The following is a 21,060-nucleotide window of genomic DNA, read 5'->3' on the forward strand; positions in this document are numbered from 1 at the left end:
GGAGATTTATTAAAACCCAGGAAAATAGAAAATATGATTAAGAAACAGGCCAAGCACAGTGGCTCACACCTGTAATCCCAGCACTTTGGGAGACCCAGGCAGGTAGATTGCTTGAGCCCAGGAGTTTGAGACCAGCCTGGGAAACATGGTGAGACCCCGTCTGCAGAAAAAAATAACAAGTTAGCCAGGTGTGGTGGCACATGTCTGTGGTCCTAGCTACTCAAGAGGCTGAGGTGGGAGCATCTCTTGAGCTTGGGAGGTCCAGGCTGCACTGAGCCATGATCATGCCACTGCACTCCAGCCTAAAGAAGGAGATTAAGAGACAAAGTCAAATCCAACACATTAAAAAAAATTTTTTTTTTTGTAGAGATGGGGTCTCACTATGTTGCTCAGGCTGGTCTTGAAGTCCTGGGCTCCAGTGATCCTCCTGCCTCAGCCTACCAAAGTGCTGGGATTACAGGCTTGAGCCACCATGCCTGGCCCATCACACTTTTTAAACCAGAAATGGTGTGAAGACATTTAAACAGTTTTGTAACCATAGTGACATTTTATGTTGTTTTGGTTGCTGCTTAAGGTATTAGAGAGTTTATTAGTTTCCTGTGTCTGCTGTAACAATGACCACAAACTTGGTAGCTTAAGACAACAGAAATTTATTCTCTCATAGTTCTGGAGAAGGAAAGAGTCTGAAATCAAGGTTGTGCTGCCTCCAAAAGCTCTAGGAAAGAATTCATCCCTTTCTAGTGACAATGACATTCCTTGACTTGTGGCCTCATCCCTCTGATCTCTGCCCCTGTGGTCACGTGGCCTCCTCATCTTCTGTGTGTCCATCTAATCTCCCTCTGTCTCCTCCTATAAGGACACTTGTAATTGGAATTAAGGTCCACTCAGATAGTCCAGGGTAATCCCCCAAGTCCAGATCCTTAATCACATCAGCAAAGACCCTTTTTCCTCATTAGGTAAAATTTACAGATCCTAGGGATTAGGATCTGGTATCTTTCAGTGGCCACACATCAGCTTCCTACAGAGAATGCCTAAGAAACTCTGATATACTTGATTTGTGATTTAATTTTCTATTTAAATGTTTTTACATTTATAATTGATGTATGCACATTTAGGGAATTATGTTTTTGATGTATTATTTAGACAAGAAGTATGTGAATTTTTAAAGGAAGGTTGTTTTTAAAACGATTTTTAAATAAATTCATAAGATTACTAAATTAGACTTTTAAACAAAGTACAAGTGGTAGCAAATATTCTTTTCCACACAAAATCTCTTGGAAACATAATGAATCTATAACATACTTTACTTGAAGTCTTCCTTCACTTGCTCTGTGTGTGTGTGTGCTCCAGTGATCCCCAGTAGAATAGAGAATATTTCTCATTTCTACTCTAAAAGATGAGGACGAAATTGGACCCTTGCAAAAGGCAAACTTAGATGAGTGCACTCACCTACTTATTCCATTACTGATGAGATGTAGGATGAGAGGTTGAGCAATGAACAGGCACTCAACACCCTGGGTCATCCACAGCCCATGGCAACTGCACACACACAGCCTCTAGAGGATTTCAGAGCTCACAGGTTAACTGCTGTTTGCCTCATAATGACTCCTGTGTCTTGTGCTGGTGGATTTGGGTTCCTTTAGCAATGGGTCATAAGGCTGCTATAGAATGCTTTATTTTGTTTCTTTTCCCTGAGTAGGCTAAATATGTCCTAGGTTTTAAAGCCACTTTTTGAAGAGAGACATTTGCTGAGCTGCATTTTTACAATACACTCTATTCCACGAGGCACATGATGGAGTTCAAGGATTGCTCATCATTATCCAGTTGGACACTAGGACAGGAAACTTCTGGAAAACAGTTTTACTCCAGGGCATCTGCTCCTCCCATCAACATATTACCTTCCTAAGGTAATTCCTTTCCTGGCCACTGGTACTTCTTTTCCTCCAAAAATCTCCCACCCTTCTCCTGAAAGATTTCTGCATGTCTGAGCAGATAGATGACTCCGCTTCACAGGATTTGCATAAATTACACCGTGTGGGGCTCTCCAAGAAAGTGGTCATTGATCAAGTCTCAGAGACCTTTAAAATGTCTTTCATGTCCCCAGCATGTCATACTTTTGGTTATCTTGTGTCTGCGGAAACTACTTCCACCACTGAAGGAGATGTTTCCTCTGGTCCTCTTTAACTTTGCTCTGTGGTCAAAATGTTGGACCAAGGCCGTATTTTATGCCGCTCCTTTTTCCTTTCTGAGATCTAGTCTACTGAATATAATGCCCAGGCCATTGATTCATTCATGGCCATTCATTCTATAGGTTCTGGCAAGCACTACAAAGTATTACTAATTATGCTATGTATATGTAGTTTTGATCTTCAGGATATGTTATAAATAAGAACTCAGTCACTTTCCTTAACAGGTAATCAGTTCCTCATACCTAGCCCTGTGCCTTTTGCAACTTAGGAAATTAGAGGGAGAGAGCTTAAGTAACTTATCTTGGATCACAAAGAGGCATCATGTGTCAGAGTAGAAGTATGTTATTTCATGATGAGTAGATCAAGTATAAATCATTTCAAACTTGAAACACTTGAATAAAGCTAAACTAGTATGGTTTTTGAGTCACTAAAATAGCATTTCCTGAATGCTTTGGGAGTTTCTTTGGATGCCTTCCACTAGACTATCAATGAGCCCCAATCCCATTAAGCCTTTGAGAAGAAGTGAAGTTACTAGAGGATTACATGGCTCCTGGAATTTTTGTGTTTTTTCAGTGATGTGTTGATGAATATGAGTCAAAAAGTAGATAGGAGCATTCCATAAAACTGAGGGAAATGAGAAAGGAGATTGGTTAATGATCCAAACAATTCTAACTGGGAAGGCTGTAAAATTTGCTTTTCTTAATAAGACTGATGCTTTTTAATGTTGTCTTCCAGCTCCTTAAGGAAAATGACTATAGAAAATTGGAGGGGGTGTCCAGAAAAAGCACAGAGATTTGGAAGTCTACACAGAATTTCAAGTTCCTGTTCAAAGATTACACTTAAACACACCTTGATGGGCTTAGTCACTCAAGTGAGTTGGTATTGCAGGTGTTTGTCTTCCGTCCAACCATGGGCTTCCTCTGTGGGAATTTCTTTTTGTGCAGCTGAGATGGTGTATAAGAAATCTCCAAAGTCAAAGCAAAGGGTAGTGACTAACTTGAAATTCCTTAATGGGGAAATTTCACAAAGGTCCCACCAAGGGCGGAAAATAAATGAGTCTTAAAGTTTTGGGAACTGATCATATAAGCACATAAAATAAAGAAACAGGGTGGGAAAATTCACTTCCCAGAGAGCCCTGGTAGCAAGAAGGCCAAGTCTTCCCAAAGCTGTGTCACCAATAAATCACCACAGATTGGACCCATTTTTCCCCCAGAAAACATGACAAAGCGCACATGGAAATCCACACTGTGTCCAAAGTGCATTTTAAAACAATATTTTTCAATGAAAATAAGATTTAAAATATTTATATAGTTGAACACACATGCATACATCTATATAGATATCCGTACAGAATATAGTATAAAGAACATAAAATTAGGAATCAAGACACTTGGGTTGAGAACAATCTATACCTCTCTCCCTTTGGAAATTCCCTAAACTTCAGTTTTCTATTTGTAAAATAATAATAGGATAGGGCTGGGCATGGTGGCCCATGCCTATAATCCCAGCACTTTGGGAGGCCAAGACAGGCAGATCACCTGAGGTAAGGAATTCGAGACCAGCCGGGCCTACATGGCAAAACCCCACCTCTACTAAAAGTGCAAAAATTAGCTGGGCATGGTGGCATGCACCTATAGTCCCAGCTACTTGGGAGGCTGAGACAGGAGAATTGCTTGAACCCAGGAGGTGGAGGTTGCAGTGAGCCGATATTGTGCCATTGCACTCCAGCCTGGGTGACAGAGCAAGGCTCTGTCTCAAAATAATAATAATAATAATAATAGTAATAATAATAGGATAATTATATTTTCCTTACCTAAGTTGTTGTGAAGCTCAAATGAGGAAATAAATGTGAAAGTGCTTTTAAAATTGTAAACAATTATTCAAATGTAACTTATTATTATGTCCATTATTATAAGCAAACTCAATATAATGGAAAAACCACCTATATTCCCTGATGCTCTGGCCACACCTATGAGATACAGTACATGAAAATCAAGTCCAAGTTTGGAGCTAACAGTAAGAGGATGGGGATAAAGGACTCAATTGTGAGATACCTCCTCATTTTAATCTCTTTGCTGGATACTGTAGAGTAAGGCAGAAGTCATAGCTAATTGTCTAATTTTCTTCAACTTATTCCACCAGAAACTTCTCTAGACTAATAATGTTGTTTCTAAAATGAAGGTACAGTCTTGGATAATTGAGGTGATTAAAACTGTAGGTACCAGAGCCAGACCACCTGGGTTCAAATTCTAGATGTGTCGCTTACTGACTGTGCATCCTTTAGAAAATTTTTTCTAAAGGAGTGATAACTGTACCTACATAAACAATGCTCCATAACTGTGCTGTAGTTGGAATGACTTTAACCTACTAAGAAGAATGGCAGTGGTTGAAAAATTTTCTGTTCTTTTTATTTCTTGAATGAGTCGGTATACCTCCCTCTGATCCCCTCAGAGTAAAACACTTGCTAGTCCATACAGGGCCCTCATACACACTAGGAAAATATGTACATTGCTCAAGACACTTTATCACATTCAGTGGGAGAAAAAAAGTCTCTAATGACAACAGTGCAACTGATCTCCCCTAGCATTGGGCAGTAGACAATCTGCTCAACCTTACATGATAGTCTTGTCTCTGAAACTCAGTCTCCTTTTGTGGAGGGAGAGAGGAGTGGTTAGGTTAGAGCTCCCTAAATCCTCTGATAATTCCAAAAGATTCTGTGATTTTTTTTTTCTTTTAGGTGTTTAGACTGTCTTTAGGATGCAACACTTCATTCCAATTCTAGGGCTAAGGAGGGCTAGCAGACCAAGCACAGTTTGATCTCAAGGTTCTGTGGACTAGGGCAGATAACAGAGCATTTCAAGCAGATAACAGAGCATTTCAAGCAGATAGCTGGTGAGGCTTGCATTTTCTGGCTAGATTAGCATCCTTCTCACCACCTTTTTACACATAGAACCCAAAACTAGGAAGACATAGCATGAGTCCACCCTGTGCCCTGCGTCATCCTGTATAGTCCAGGGAAGATACTGAGACTTGAATTGAAGCAAGGGTGCCTTTGCTTATGAAGAAGACTTTTTTTTTTTAAAAGAGGCCATACATTTTCCTTTGCAAAGGAAACAGAAATTTCCATTTGTAAAGGTGTCCTCCTCTGCTGTACCAGGAAAAGGAGAATGACTCTTAAAGACCAGAGAGACAACTCTTGTCACTGGAGGTGCACCAACTCGAGTCTGCATAACAAGACTTATAAAATTGTCCTTATCTACCATTAGTTTCCCCAAAATATTTACCTTCCCATCAGAAGCTCAAATTCCTTTTCCTTTGTCTAGTCATTTTTCTAGGATTTATCATCCTTTGTTAAAATGGGATATAAGCCTCTAGGCCGAACCATTTTTTTAGGTTTTTCACTTATTTTCTGTAAAGCTCCTGTGTATATGTGAAATATTCTTCTATTAATCTGTCTTTTGTCAGTTTAATTTGCAGGCCTCAGTCACTGAACCTAGGAGGGTAGAGGAAAAGTTGTCCCCATATTTGCCTCTCACCTCACTGGCTATTGCAAACAAAACAACTATTCTTTTTACATCACTGAAAACATGAAATCTAAAGGAAGAAAAATCAGTGAGAGGGAAGTCCTTACTAATGGGAATTAGGAGTGGGAAGATCAGGACCCAAGCAGCTGACCTTGCTTCTCAACCACTTAATGCTCTTGGGGCCCCAGATTGGAAAGAACTGAGTCACCACCAAAATTCCTTTCTTCTTCCATCAATGTTCCCCTTGCTGTCTTTCTTGCTTCCTGCCATTTCTCCAGCCCTCTTTGGTATATCTTGGCCCTTTCTTCTCATGACTTCCTTTGCTGTTGCAAAGGAACTGCTATTCTACTCAGAAATCACTAAACTACAATGGATTCATTTGCCTTTGCGCATAAGCTTCTGGGGTGACCCTTTGGTTAGCCCCAACGTGCATCTCTGGGAATGATTTAGCAATCTAAGACTTAGTCTCAGCAAGAAGAGGAACCAAGATGTTCCTTTCTCACAGAACCTGTAATTTGACCTCCCTCTCAGAACAAAGATAAAGGGATGTGGTTTTTACTTACTGGCTGTAAGACACATTATACATTCATTTTACAGATGCTGAAAAAATGGAAGCCCCGGAAAGAGAACGTTTTATAAGGAGAATCTCCCGGCATGTCTTAAAACACAGAGACAAGTAAACGACACCTGAGTGTCAGGACTGCCAGGACTTTCCCGAGACATATCAAAGAAATCATAAACATAAATCACCCCAGGAAGACCAAGTGTGCAGATGAAGATAATACCTTAGACAAGCAGTGTGCTTTGGTTCACAAAGGACTTTCATTTTTACAATCTTTTTTGATCTACAAAACCTAAGCAGTAGTCAGGCCATATATTATTATAATTCCTACTTTACAGGTCACAAAATGACCACCTAGGGAGGCAAAGTGACTTCTAAACTCACACAGCTAATACGTGGTGAATAGGATAGGCTTTCCCTTCTTGGCTTCTTATCCTGTGATTTTTCTTCAAAAGAACTAGGATTGGAGTGTGCTGGGGGAAACAGAGGGCAGAAGAATGCAGCCAACAGCTCTGCCCTAGTAACCTGCTTTGCCAGCATCATCTTGGGGAACCTCAAGCACCTATTAGACCCCTTCTGTTTGCACAAGCACACTAGCCCTACATTCCCATAGTGAGGCTTTCTGTTCTTCTCCAGAACTATTCTCTATTGTAGGGAAGGATCACAGATGCCCCCAGGGGCTACAGTTTTGCCTAGAAGTCTCATCTTAGTCTCTCCTCTATTGCATCATGACCACTGTTGATGCAAAGCTACCTGGGGGGATAACACATAATCCATTGTGTAATAACTTCTTAGGTCACCAATCATGTACCAGCGCAAGCTCTGTGCCAGGCCCTGTTAGGTGCCCACAGCATGAGACTTAATAAGCCAAGAGCTACAAGGAAGAATGGAAAGGCAAAAACAAGTGAATACAGGGTTGTGTAGAGAGAACAGTGGAGGGAGTGGCAAAGGAGAGCATCTGATCCCAAACACGTTATCAACTTTCTAAGCAGGGAGTAGGAAGGCAATAGTTTTATGATCAGGATGGCCAACACTTCCAAGTTCCTAAGACATCTCAGAATGAGGAACAGAGCCGTTGTGTTGTGCTAATGAGAAGGAAGCAGGTTCTGGAGTCTGGTATACCTGTGTTCAAACTCTGCGATGTACCCCTTGACCCACACTGAGGCTAGTGACAGTCCCTTATTTTACTCACATTTCCCACCATGTAGAAATGGGGCTGTGGTAGTGCCTATAGCATTGTACTGCTGTGTGCATTATATAATTGGGCTTCACTTAATGAAGGGATGTGGGATGGTGATTAAGAGCGCACACTGTTGGCATTCTAATCTTGGCATTACCTCTAACTCTGCACCTTGGACAAGTAAATTTATTTGTACCTCAATGGTCTCATATGTAAAAATGATGACAATAGTACCTCCCCCAGAAGGTTGTTATGAGGATTAGATGGTTTAATGCATGTAAAGTCCTCAGCACAGAGCCTGGCATATGGTAAACACCCAATAAATGCTAGCTGATATTATGACGAACTGGCTTACTATCTACTAGGCCATAAAGCTCCCCATCATAGCACCAAAAATCTTCAAGGAAACCTCTTTAGTCCCTTTTCAAATTGTATTTCGTGCTCCTTATATGCAAATTGGGGCATGACAGAGCCTATGTTCACCTTTTTCTGGGTTGACTAGTCAACTAAAACAACGCTAGTTCTGAACTATGGTCAGGAACTACATAGTTCCTACATCTCATGGTCAGTAACGCATATCGAGATCCAGGGTTTACCTCACCTCTTCATTTCTACCCCCTTGTGGATTCAACATGAGGCTGTCTGAGTAGGCACATTGAACCACAGTGGGCACTGGTCTCATGAGAGATTGCTGAGAGCCCCGCTGTCTTAGACAGTTACAGCTGCTATAACAGAATACTGTAGACTGGGCAGCTTAAACAACAACAATTATCTGGCATCTTGATCTTGGACTTCCCAGCCTCCAGAATTGTTCTGGGAAGTCCAAGATCAAGATGCTAATTTGGTCCCTGGAGAAGGCTCTCTTGCAGATTGCTGCCTTCTTGCTGTATCCTCACCTGACTGAGAGAAAGTTTTTCTTTAGTCTCTTCTTATAAAGTCGCAAATCCCATTCAAGTGGTCATGAGGGCTCCACCCTCATGAGCTAATTACTTCCTAAGGCCAAACCACCACATTGGTGATTAGGGCTTCAATATATTAATTAGGGCAAGGGGGTGAGACACAAATATTTAGTCCTTGGCGCAAGCTCACCAACAGCCAAATGATGTATCACTGTCACCATCCCCAACACTATTGTCCCTATAATCACCATAGGTCCATGGTGTGATGAAGATAAACTTTAAGCAAACAATGTTCTTGAAAATAAGGACAGCGATTTTTAGCATTCTCATATGAGTTCAAATTTAGTGTTTCTTGAATTTTAAATTTTGATTTATAAACAAATTGCTTTACAAGGAGCCAACAGCTAGAGGCAACCATCTCTGTCACACATGGCAGTGATCTATAAAGACTGAGACTTCAACATAATTTAGTATGTGTCTCAAAAAGAAAGCAATTTATCATGAGCACAAAACATTGACAACCCCACCATAGCTTCCAAAAAGCAGGCATGTATGAGGCCCCCCAGGGCTGAGACTGTTTTGCGCTTGGTGTAGTAGAGACCTGGGGTCAAGGAACTGACATATGCAATGATCTAAATTCCAGTAGAGTAAGCCATTATCTAACCTGAGTGCATTCCCCTGGAATACAGAGACTCCCTCTTTCCCTTCTTTATATTCCTAGTGTTTGGCTCAGAATGAATCCTCATACATGTTAGATGATAACAGATATTCCACGACTTCAAACAAGAAAGATTTTAGAATTAATGTTTTCATATGGAGAAATCTGAACTGGTGTTGGTGCAGCATAAGCCAGGGAGGAACTAGTATTCATGTCTCTTTCTTTGCCACTAAAGGTAAGACTCATTAGCCAATGACTTCCTTTGAGAATGAGTCCAACACATACATTCTACATGAAGAACATGCCAAACATTTATTTCCAGGACAACTAAGTACGTGTGTGTGTGTGTGTGTGTGTGTGTAAACATTTAGTTTATAATGTCATATACCTGACAGGAAATTATGTATGGGTTAATACTGATCATGCTACATTGAAGAGGCATTTATTGTTTCAATTATACAATGGCATTTTCATCACTAGTTTTTACCAGGAAATTCTATAAACAGCTGCTTAACCTGTACATGTTATCAGAATTGTCTAACATTGTTATATTAGAATTAGAATTGTCTAAGTATTGTTATAGTTACTGCCCAGAGCCAATAGCTCCTATCAGGGAGACACGATGCCTGTCTCCTTGGAGAGAAAAAGGAAAAGACTGTTTCCAGATACTCAAGAGCCTTCCAGCACATTCATACTTCATCTGAAGACTCTGAACTTTATGAAAATAAAGTTATTTATTCACATTTTTAGAATATTATTTGTCTTTGGAGCATCCATGTAATCATTCATTTTCTGGTATTTGGAGCAACAGAAAAAGTTCGCGAAGACTGAAATGGTAAAATGTTCCTTTTTTATGAGGAGAAGTAGAAATTGCATTCCACCGAATAGTGACCTAATATTTGTTTTTGACAAATTTCTTAAACTTACTAGTAAGCATGTGGTTTGGGAGTAAATTTGTTAAAATGCATTTATCCCTAGGGGCCAATATGTGTTTTTAGAAATATAAAATGCCCGAATAAATAGACTTTCTTGATGATCGTTGAAAATGATTGCCTTTAATGCAAAAGATGCATTCATAAAGATTTTGCACCATTCAAACTCACAAGGAGTGTCCCAGGAATTGTCTTAGCTGTCCTTGTTTAAACAGCCTTCTCCACTATTTTCTGGTTTCCACAATTTCTCTCTCTTTCACTGGCTCTGACTCTCTGGGAGGATTTCTACTTTCAAGACCTCCAATACTCTATATAATAGTGAAAATGTCTTGAAGCCATTACATCAATGGGCTTTCCATGTCCTTTCTCCATATATGGTGTTCCCCAAGATCCATTGTGCCATTATAGTCCAAAGGGAAAGAAGAGAGAGAGTGCGTGACACTTCAGAAGGGCACCATGTATGCTGTAGAAGAAGGATCCCTAAGATTGGAAGTGAAAGTGCCAATCTGGTCTTGGTGGATGATGGGAAGGAAAAAAAAAGAAAAAGATTGGGCAGAAGGTTCAGACTTATAAGCTATCACTTTAATGGCAGAAATGTCCATATGGGTATAGGAAAGATCAAGAGCATTCCGGGCCTAACAGCACCTCTGGGATGCAGCCACATCAGTGTGGAGAAGGAGCCACAGACCCGCATTGGGGGAGGGCAGTGGCTAAATAGCTGCATGTGAGGGAGCATTCCAGGTTTCCCATGGTCTACACAGACCATGCACTGTAACTAGTGTTTTGCATGTACCATATTGAGGGGCACCAAGACTTGGGGTGAAAAAGAAGACATAGTATACTCCCCAGGCCCACAGTCTCCTGTCAGGCAGTAGTTCTAGAGTGATGACCAAATGACCACACAGGCACCATGTGATTCTCAGGTCTTGTCTCCTCCACCACAGCAAGTCACATGAACCTCTTCCCCCTCACATCAAGATGCCCCCTTGGAAAGGTGCAGTGGGAGGTGCAGCAGGAAACAAAAAAAGAGCAAGTCATTATTTGAAATAGATGAAGCCTGATGAAATGGTGAGGTCACATATTGTCAAGCTTAAAGTTAGTTTTCTCTTGTGTTGAAGGATGTATTTTTAAGGGTCAAAACTATGACTCTCATCTGTTAAAGATTTTATTTCAAGTTATAAGGAAGCCAGTAAGACGTTAAAACCAGTTCAAAGGAGGATTCACACACACACACATACAGGCCATCCAGAAGATTGAAATTAATTTTGAGAATTGGCCAATATCCACAAGGCAATTATTTACTCATCTCCACCAGACACACTGGCAAGATCCATCTGCATTACTCTCAGTATTCTACAACTTACAGAGTTTTAAAATAGCTCAAAGGCAATAAGGGGAGAGTTAACCGAGAAGGGTGTACTAGATGGGATAGTAACATTTTTGCTCAAAGTCTCTCACAATTTTTTCCTGATAGTTGCTACCAAAAAATGAGGATTCTTGCAAAAGTCCAAATCAGTTATAGAAATTGACATTAAAGCTGGGCCTGGTGGCACATGCCTGTAATCCCAGCTACTCGGGAGGCTGAGGCAGGAGGATTGCTAGAGTCCAGGAGTTTGAGACCAGTTTGGCAACATAGTGAGATCTCATTTCAAAAAAAAAAAACAAAAAAGTGAAGTTAAATTTTCTTTGCATATTTTAGAAGTAACACATAGGTGGGTGGATCACGAGGTCAAGAGATTGAGACCATCCTGGCCAACATGGTGAAACCCCCTTCTCTACTAAAAATACAAAAATTAGCTGGGCGTGATGGCGCAAACCTGTAGTCCCAGCTACTTGGGAGGCTGAGGCAGAAGAATTGCTTGAATCTGGGAGGCGGAGGCTGCAGTGAGCTGAGATTGCACCACTGCACTCCAGCCTGGCGACAGAGCGACACTCTGTCTCAAAAAAAAAAAAGAAAAAAAAACAAGAAGTAACGTACATTTTGCAATTCTCTATGAAGTCAGCTTCCAAGATATTACTACCATCTGCCATTAATGTTCATCTGAGTTATTCCTCATCAGTGCTCTGCAGAACTGAAGGTGACTCACTGAGCCAAAGGCTCTGAGAACCTGAAGCATTTGCATGCAGGGACCTCAAAGCCAGTGCTGCCAGAGTCTGGACTTTGATGAAGTGAAGAGAATACCTCTCTCCCTGCTGAGTGCCAACACCATTTATATGAGGAGACCCAGTGCCATGCTCATCATCTTAGAGAACTATCCTTTAGATTCTGTTTGGAGCCCCTCTCCCTAGGACCCAAACTTAAGTTCTTGTGGGCCAGGCCCAAGGGCGATCCGAGTGACAGGTAATGATGATTAGATCCATACTTTCATTCTTTGACTATTGAAGTCCTCCTTGTTTGTGATTCTATTCCATCCATCCATCCTTTCATCCATCCATCTATCTATCCAATCTTCCAATTAGTCATAACAGGTCATGCAATTGGGCTAATATTATTAAAAATTAGCAGAAAGTTCCTAAGTCCCATCAACTGACACCCTTTCAGAGAGCTCTGTCTTTTTTTAAAATTATTTTTATTTTGAGACGGAGTCTTGTTCTGTCACCCAGGCTGGAGTGCAGTGGCATGATCTCAGCTCACTGCAACCTCTGCCTCCCAAGTTTAAGCTTTTCTCCTGTCCTAGCCTCCTGAGTAGCTGGGACTACAGGCACAAGGCACCACGCCCAACTAATTTTTTGTATTTTTAGTGGAGACAGGGTTTCACTATGTTGGCTAGGCTGGTCTTGAACTCCTGGCCTCAGGTGATCTACCTGCCTTGGCCTCCCAAAGTGCTGGTATTACAGGCATAAGCCACCCTGGCTGGCCCAGAAAGCTCTGTCTTCCAATCCAGGGAAATAGTGTGTCATCTTGGGGAAGCAGCAAAGTGCTAGAGTCAAAGAAATTCAAACTTATTGGCTTGCTCGCTCTCTGTAGGCAAATTATTAACATCTGTGAAATATGGGGATGTTAATTTCCACCACCTCATAAAGTTGATGCAATAATTAGGGATTCATTTGACAAATAATGATCAATTATTAGGTGCGAATTCCTGTAGTCCACCACATCTACCATGTGGCTAGGTCTCAGGTTCAGCCCAATTGCCAATAACACTCTTTTCCTCCCACTTAATATTTTTATCTTATTTCCTCATTAGTCATTCATGTAAACTTTACTATTTTTATTCTTTCTGACTGGTTTACTGGCATATTATTATTCTCTATCTTACTATAAAACTAATATTCGAGTCATAATGCTGTTAACTTGTTTGTAATCTCATTAACATAACTGCTTTGGGCTATAATGATCTCATTTTTCTCTTCTTAAAGTGTGTACTCATCATGAATGATTTCATTTATTCCTAGTTCTTACCATTTCCTTCTTGACTTCAGATTGCCTACTGGAATTTTCTAGTTTGTGATTTGTAACTGGGATTACTTACATGTTCAAACCCAAAGTTGCCAGCCTCCCCTAGGATCTGTTCCTATTATACTTTTTTTTTTTTTTTTTTTTTTGAGACAGAGTCTCACTCTGTCACCCAGGCTGGAGTGCAATGCCGTGATCTCGGCTCACTGCAACCTCCACCTTCCTGGATGGAAGCAATTGATTCTCCTGCCTCAGCCTCCAGAGTAGCTGAGGTTACAGGCACGCACCACCACGTCAAGCTAATTTTTGTATTTTTCATAGAGACTGGGTGTCGCCATGTTGGCCAGGCTGGTCTCAAACTCCTGACCTCAGGTGATCTGCCGCCTCGGCTTCCCAAAGTGCTGAGATTACAGGCATGAGCCACTTGTGCCCGGCCCCTATTATTCTTTTTGTTCTAAGCATCATGTTTCTGACCAGTACAGCATGTCAACTTCCCAGTTTGTGCATAATCTGGACCCTTTCCAGCTTTCCATTGTTCTACAAAGATGGCTCTCTTCCAGGCCAATGGTAAGGGCTGGAGAGAGAAAGGGGCTAGAAAGCCCTCCAGAAGTTCAAAGCCAGTGGATAGAAATTAAAAAGAGACAGATATTTAATTCAACATGTGAAATAACTTTCTTAACATTTTTGTTTCAAAAGTTGAATAGGGTATTCCAGGAGATGCTGAGGTCCTTTTACTGTACTGTTCGAGCTGAGACTAAAAGACCATCCTATTGAGTGGGAGAGGACGAATAAAACAGTCTTGGAGCTTCTATGTTTCCGGTTACCTCTTGGGACAATGAAGAACCAGCTCCAACGACAGCGAGGAGAAACCCTTTCTTGCTGCCTCTTTCTTTCTCTCCATCCTAAGGAGAGGCTCTTCGGGGACAAGAAGTAGAGAAGAGAAGGTCACTGGATAAGGGTGTTAAAAGGAGGCTTCCGGCCAGGCACTGTGGCTCATGCCTATAACCCCAGCACTTTGGGAGGCCGAGGTGGGCTCATTGCTTGAGCCCGGGAGTTCAAGACCAGCCTGGGCAACATGACTAAACCTCGTCTCTACAAAAAACACAAAAATTAGTCAGGCATGTGCCTGTAGTACCAGGTATTCAGAGGTGAGGTGAGAGGATCACTTGAGCCCAGGAGGTCGAGGCTGCAGAGAGCTGAGATGGCACCACTGCACTCCAGCGTGGGTGACAGATCGAGACCCTGTCTTTAAAAAAAAAAAAAGAAACTTTCTTCATTCTTATTTTTACCTTATGATTTCCACAGGACTAAAATCTTTCATTAAGTAATTTCTACAGGACTAAAAGATCCCCAGTGAAATTTCTATTTGGGAGCCGAAGATTTACATTCATATCCGTCATCATTAAACAAATATTTATGCAATGCTGGCAATGTGAAATGTCTCATGGAGACTAAATGAGGGATTAACTGCAAAGGACATAGCCCAGAACAGCATATAAACAACAAACGGGAGTTCCCTTTGGCCACCAGGGCCGTGCTGGTACGTCACTCTGGAAACGTTCTGTTGTTTCATTTGAGGATTAGCAAAACCCCTGTCTCCGTTCTGCTTCTTTGTATTAAAATGAAAAGCTCCTCTGTTCTTTAACGTATTATGTTCATAGCATAATAAATATCTGCAACTCAATTCATGGGCGTTCTGTATCCGCATTCTGCGGCCCCCCTCTGAACAGTGAGGAAGCATTTGTGTGTGTTCTTCCATGTGTTCTAGATATAAGATTACTTGCCCCAGGACAAAGATTATCTTTGGTTTTGCTTTAAGTCTAGCACAGAGCCAAATATATGAAATGTTTATAAAGATGTTCATAAAAATGTCAAAGAGGGGACTTTCCTTCATGCAATGCTTGTCATTTTTCAGCCTTATTTTAGTTATAGATGAAGAACAAAGTGTTCGATCAATTTGCATTCCCGTTTGTACTGAAGAAAAAAAACTGCATGTAAGGACATAAATGTTTGACTAGTTATACGTGAAGAACTCTTATCTGGAAAGGAAGATGACAATGCTAATGATGAATTCACGGAGGAAATGCATTAGATAAAGCAGATTGTCATCTTTTGTTTCAAATCATGAAAGGGATAGGGGACATGCCTAACCATAGTGTGTCAACCAGGAGGGTATTTTACACTTTCTTAGATATGATATTAGTGATTGAGACTGTTTCCCAGCAAGGCGTAACCACTGATTATTACCAAAAAAAAGTTCAGCTTTATGATAAATGTACTGTATGATCTCTAGCATCTCTGCTGCAATTGTCTCTTTGTGTGCAGCACAGCTATGATTAACCTTATTGCCTGGCTACCTCCTGGAATATTATGAAAGTCAGTGATGCGACATTAGCAAAAGACATCCAACTCTTAGTCTTCAGCTTCAAAGAAAAGCCTGAGCCATCAGTGACAAGAAACAGATGGTCTTACTGAAGGGCAGGGAAGGAGGCTGCAAAATCTGTGGTGAGAATGGCAAGCGAGAGGTTCCCAAAGCCCCCTCATTCTGACATCTCAGAAGCCTGTCTCTCATTAAGAGACACATGAACCCTTAGTTGGTGCTCCCCCTGAGGCTTCTCTGCTGTCTCTGTCCTCCTGGCCATCCTGCAAGCTTCCTGGCTTTGACCACAAGGTCTTTTTTTTTTTTTTTTTTTTTTTTTTTTTGAGACAGGGTCTCTCTCTGTCACCCAGGCTGGAGTGCAGTGGTGCGATCTCTGCTCACTGCAACCTCTGCCTCCCAGGTTCAAGGGATTTTCCTGCCTCAGCCTCCCAAGCAGCTGGGATTACAAGCATGCACCACAATTACTAGCTAATTTTTTGTTTTTTTTAGTAGAGATGGGGTTTCGCCATGTTAGCCAGGCTGGTCTTGAACTCCTGATCTCAAGTGATCTTCCTGGCTCGGCCTCCAAAAGTACTGGGATTACAGGCATGAGCCACCATGCTCTGCTGACCACAGGGTCTTATGCAAAACCATGAAGATGGAATAACTTTTCTTGTGCCTCTTTCCGTTTTCTCTCTTTGCATCCTTATCTTCAGTTTTAGAGCCCAGTGCAAAATGATAATGTGGAATCCCATGTTAGAAAATTAAGAATTTCAAGATGGTGACTGACAGCAGAGTGTTAAACTGAGCATGAGGTCCTGTTAAGTGTGGGGCCATAGGTGAATGATCTGGTGGCATGCCCATGAAGGGGGTTTGCTCCCACCCCTTTACCAACAGGCCTTCAGCCTCCATGAGAAGTCTCTTCTTGGCTGGTCCAAGGGAAGTGCCTACCCCATAGTGCCCCAGACAGTCCCATTCTTAATTTTTCTTCCTTGGAACCCTGCTCTCTGCCCCCACTCAGCTGAGTTTGTATGTGATAAGATGCTGATGTTGGTATTCCATAACGATGGAATAATAAGGTGCAAGGAGCTGGCATTTTAACTCACTCTAGAGTCTCTGGTAGAAGGATTTCTAGGACAAAATTCTATAGGAAAGTATTTGAACATTTTCATTTACAGATAATTCAACCTCTTGCTTTTTCCTACCTGTGATTTGACCACGAGTGTTGGGATGTTTTTATCTATATATCCATCTGACATTTATTGAAGACCTTCTATCTCCCAGGCCTGGTGCTAGGTCCTGGGAATGCAAAGGGTAATAAAATTTGTTCCCAATCTTTGAAGAGCTTCCTTCTACTATGATTAGCAGATACAAAGGAGATAAATCGTATAAATCGTACTAGCGCTGACCTCCCATGAGACACATAAAGCAGTTTGGTGATACTGGAGAATGAAGTGTAGGTGGTGAGAAGGATGGAGCGTGGAAAGCGTTTTGTTTGTTTGTTTTTAACTAGTCTCATAGGTAAAAGCTGAGTAGTTACAAGACAGATGTGCAGAAACACAACTAATTTTATTTCTAAAATTGACTTGGTGTTGCTATGAATCCCACACTCTGCTTAAAGGAGAGCTCTTGTTCTATACCACTCAGTGTACTCAATCCCATGCAGTGATTTTTCAGCCAAATTCATGTATTTTATCTCAGGATTTTCCAGCTCAGACACAGTTCTTTTTGGGGGGTAAATACCTGATTATGTAGGGATTCTTCCCCATCTCCCTCTGAGAAAGATTCTCCTTTCACCAAATGTGAGTCAGGCTTCTCTGAGGCCTCTTTCTGATGAGGTCCTAACCTTGGGCTTCTCTATCTGCCCTTGTAGAATCCAGTTTGACCAAGAATCCTGCTAAGTCAGTTTAGCAAAAATCCCCCTTCTTTGGAATCTGTCTTTATCCCCCCACCCTCATTCTGTTATCGCCCTGGCCTGCCTTCAGCAAGAATTCTATTTTGTCCATCTAAGAAGAAATCCCCTTCTTCCTGATGTTTCCTCTTAGTAATTTTCCACTGAGAAACTCCTGGCCTTGGTATCAACCCCCCCTTGCCCTCATTGGAGTCAGAGGTGAGCCCAGCCTCTCTCCCCTACTGCAAGGGCCCAGTACAGTGGTCTCTATACCTATAGCGATAGTTCCCAAGTGACAAGTGTTGTGAATGATTTTCTCTTTAACACTTCTTCGCCTGCTCTTTTCTAAGTTCCTAGGGCACAGAAGTTACCATGCGTTGTTTTGTATTAGGGAGGGTGACCCTCCAGTCCTCTACTCACTGCTGACTCACCCATGTCCTTTTCAGACATGGGCCTCCCTCCGTGTGGCCTCTGCTGTGGTGGACCTGCCTGGTCACAGGACATCCAGGGCCAGGAGCTCTGAAGGTAGTGCAGCCTCATCTCCACAATAACATCACAATCCTGCTGCTGACACTGCCATTGGCCTTCACTCTCCTACTTTGGGACCTGGGTACTAAGTTATGGCCTCAGAGTACAGGCCTTGGTGAGGCTATGTGGGGGCCACCTTCCTCAGCCCCTTCCCCAGCCACAAAGATCACGCAGGTGGAACACAGGCTCAACCCCATACTTCTCCGGAAGGCCGGCAAATCTCCCAGCTACCCCCAGGAGAACAGAGTTCCAGAACATTCTCATGTTCCCTTGAAACTGTATGTACCGCACCCCACCTCAGATTCTGGGCCCGATGCAAGAGCCAGAGGATCTTCCTGCCTCCTCCCTGCCCTCTCCACTCCCAACTCCCTTGGGCTTTTCTACTGAGAGAAGGGAACTGCCTCTTATCCTGCATTCTTCCTAGATCTGTGATCCGCTCTACAGTTAGCCCTCTAAGTTTAGTTTCTTGACATGTGGAATGTAAACTGAGAGTTCTCAGAAAACTCCTGTCTCTTGAAAGCTTGATTTCTGAGTCTGCTGTCTCCTTACGGACTTTAACAAGTAAACCCAAGCCTGAGCAACAGCTTTTTTCTTCCACTTGTCTCTGTCTTCCTCTTTCCTGGGGCCAGGTCTGCATAGTTACATAGGTCTGAGCAAAAAGTCAGAACTACTGGGAAGGGAAAAGAAAACTGTTTCAGATGCTCCACTAGGTCCAGGAGTGGGAACTTTATCCCATAAATATGAAGTGCCACTGAAGACTTTTTTTAGAAAAGCGGTACCACTGAGCAGAGGCAGAGCTTACATACAGGCTGTGTCTGGTCCAAGCAGTTGCAAGCATTTAAAAACCAAGAGATTTCACATACAAGTCTGGTTTTCTAGCTTCTCTTAAACGAATATCTGGCAAAAGTGGATTCCCATTCCAGGAAAACAACAAATGGCTGTGGCTGAGGAGTGCTCACCTTTTTTGGATGGACACAATCTTCCTATTTTATCATAGTCCCAGTCAGCCCACTTCATTAATTTCTGGTACCTTCCTGGACCCTGCACCTTCCTCACTTATTCCCGTTACCTATTTCACAGGGATTTGTGAAAGACAGATTTGAGGGGCACCAAAAATAGTACCAAAGAAACCAGTCAGGATGCTGTCAGGGAGGTCAGTGAGAGCTCCTGGGGGTTTAATTTAGAGCACTTTGAGTCAGGAGGGAGAAGAGAGTCAGATTAAATGTGGGCCGGGGGCGGTGGCTCATGCCTGTAATCCCAGCACTTTGGGAGACCGAGGTGGGCAGATCGTGTGAGGTCAGGCGTTCAAGACCAGCCTGGTCAACATAGTGAAACCCCGGCTCTACAAAAACACAAAAGTTAGCTGGGCATGATAGCCAGTGCCTGTAATCTGAGATACTCGTGAGGCTGAGGCAGGAGAGTTGCTTGAACCCAGGAGGTAGAGGTTGGAGTGAGCCAAGATGGAAATTGTGCCACCACTGCACTCCAGCCTGGGAGACAAGAGTGAGACGCTGCCAAAAAAAAAAAAAAAAAATGATTAAAGAGTGTGGGGAGGTGACCTGGGCAATGAGAAGTGAGAGAGAGGAAGAGGACAAGAACGACACCCAGGTTTCAGGCCTGAGTAACCAGTGAACTGTTAGCTAAAGAGTGAGGATGCTAGGAAGCCAAGTTTGAGAATAGTGAGTTTGAGGGACCCGAGAGACAATTAACTGAAGATGTTCACCAACTGGAAGCACACTGGCATGATCTAATATAAAGATATAATTTTGATATTAACAGTATATAAGCATAAGTTAGAACCATGAGAGTTTTGTCATGGAAGGAATAAAAATCTTCCTCAAACCCCAGAAGTCCTTTTTTTTTTTCTTTGAGAGAAGGTTTCATTCTGCCGCCCAGGCTTGAGTGCAGGGGCACAATCATGGTTCATTGCAACCTCCACCTCCTAAGCTCAAGTGATCTTCCCACCAACTCCCAAGTAGCTGAGACCCCAGGCACACACCACCACGCCAGGCTAATTTTTTGTGTTTTTTTGGTAGAGATGGGGTTTCACCATGTTGCCCAGGCTAGTCTCAAACTCCTGGACTCGAGCAATCCGCCAGCCTCAGACTCCCAAAGTGTTGAAATTACAGATGTGAGCCACTGCGCCGCGCCTCCTGTGAGTTCTTAGTTGGGACAGATTCCTGTAACAAAAGACAGATGAACAAGAGGAAAACAAACACGTTTATTGACACATGCAGTGCACATCACACTGGAGAAACCTCAGTAAGAATGATCTCAAAGCAGTGGCCTAGAACTCTGGCTTCTAAAGCATCTTCGACAAAGAACAATCAATTTGTAGATAAATGACAGGATGAAGGACAGTAGTCTTAGGCTTCCAAAGAGAGGAAACTGTGGGAAGGTAAATATGGGAGAAAACTAACAGAATAATGTTTGTTTGCAGATTCCTCTGGTGCTGTATCTGGGCTGATGAGGGTATAAAGCTCTCCAGCAGAGGAGAATTTACATCCCGTCTTCAGGAAGGAAAAAAGGAGGATAGGGAGAGTTTCCCCTTTTTCTGCTGCTTCTTAATTGTCTTTAGCTCAAAAATAATTTTTGTCAACGAGGCATATTTTGGGTTGACATATTCTGGTTTCCTATAGTTTCTTCTCCCATTTCTCTCTTCTCCACCCCTTCCCCACACCACGCATAAACACAGACAACACAGACACTTGCTCTCAACTTTGATATCAGGCCCAGTGAGTGCCTCTTACTCCACTCAAATAAAGCAACTCCTAATGACATCCCAGCTGGCCATTGTCACAGCCAACAAACGCCAAAGACTATGGGAACATTCTCCTTCATTCACTTCACCCATGAAAATTGTATAAAGCCAAAATTTCATTTGTATTTAGTTGAATATTCCCTAGAACCCTCCTGCCTTTACTCTTTTCTTGGCTGACAT

General features: G+C 42.2%; 1 long non-coding RNA gene across 1 annotated transcript; it reads left to right on the plus strand.

Annotated features, from left to right (window-relative positions):
* Positions 1 to 1,663: 1,663 nt before the first annotated feature.
* LOC107975399 (uncharacterized) lies at positions 1,664 to 9,752 on the plus strand. The gene is made up of 3 exons (XR_001718917.3): positions 1,664 to 1,907; positions 2,925 to 3,060; positions 6,311 to 9,752. It is a non-coding gene; the product is annotated as an uncharacterized LOC107975399 (long non-coding RNA).
* The last annotated feature ends 11,308 nt before the right edge of the window (positions 9,753 to 21,060 follow it).

The sequence above is a fragment of the Pan troglodytes genome, chromosome 5, assembly GCF_028858775.2.
Source record: "Pan troglodytes isolate AG18354 chromosome 5, NHGRI_mPanTro3-v2.0_pri, whole genome shotgun sequence".
NCBI classification, from domain to species: Eukaryota; Metazoa; Chordata; class Mammalia; order Primates; family Hominidae; genus Pan; species Pan troglodytes.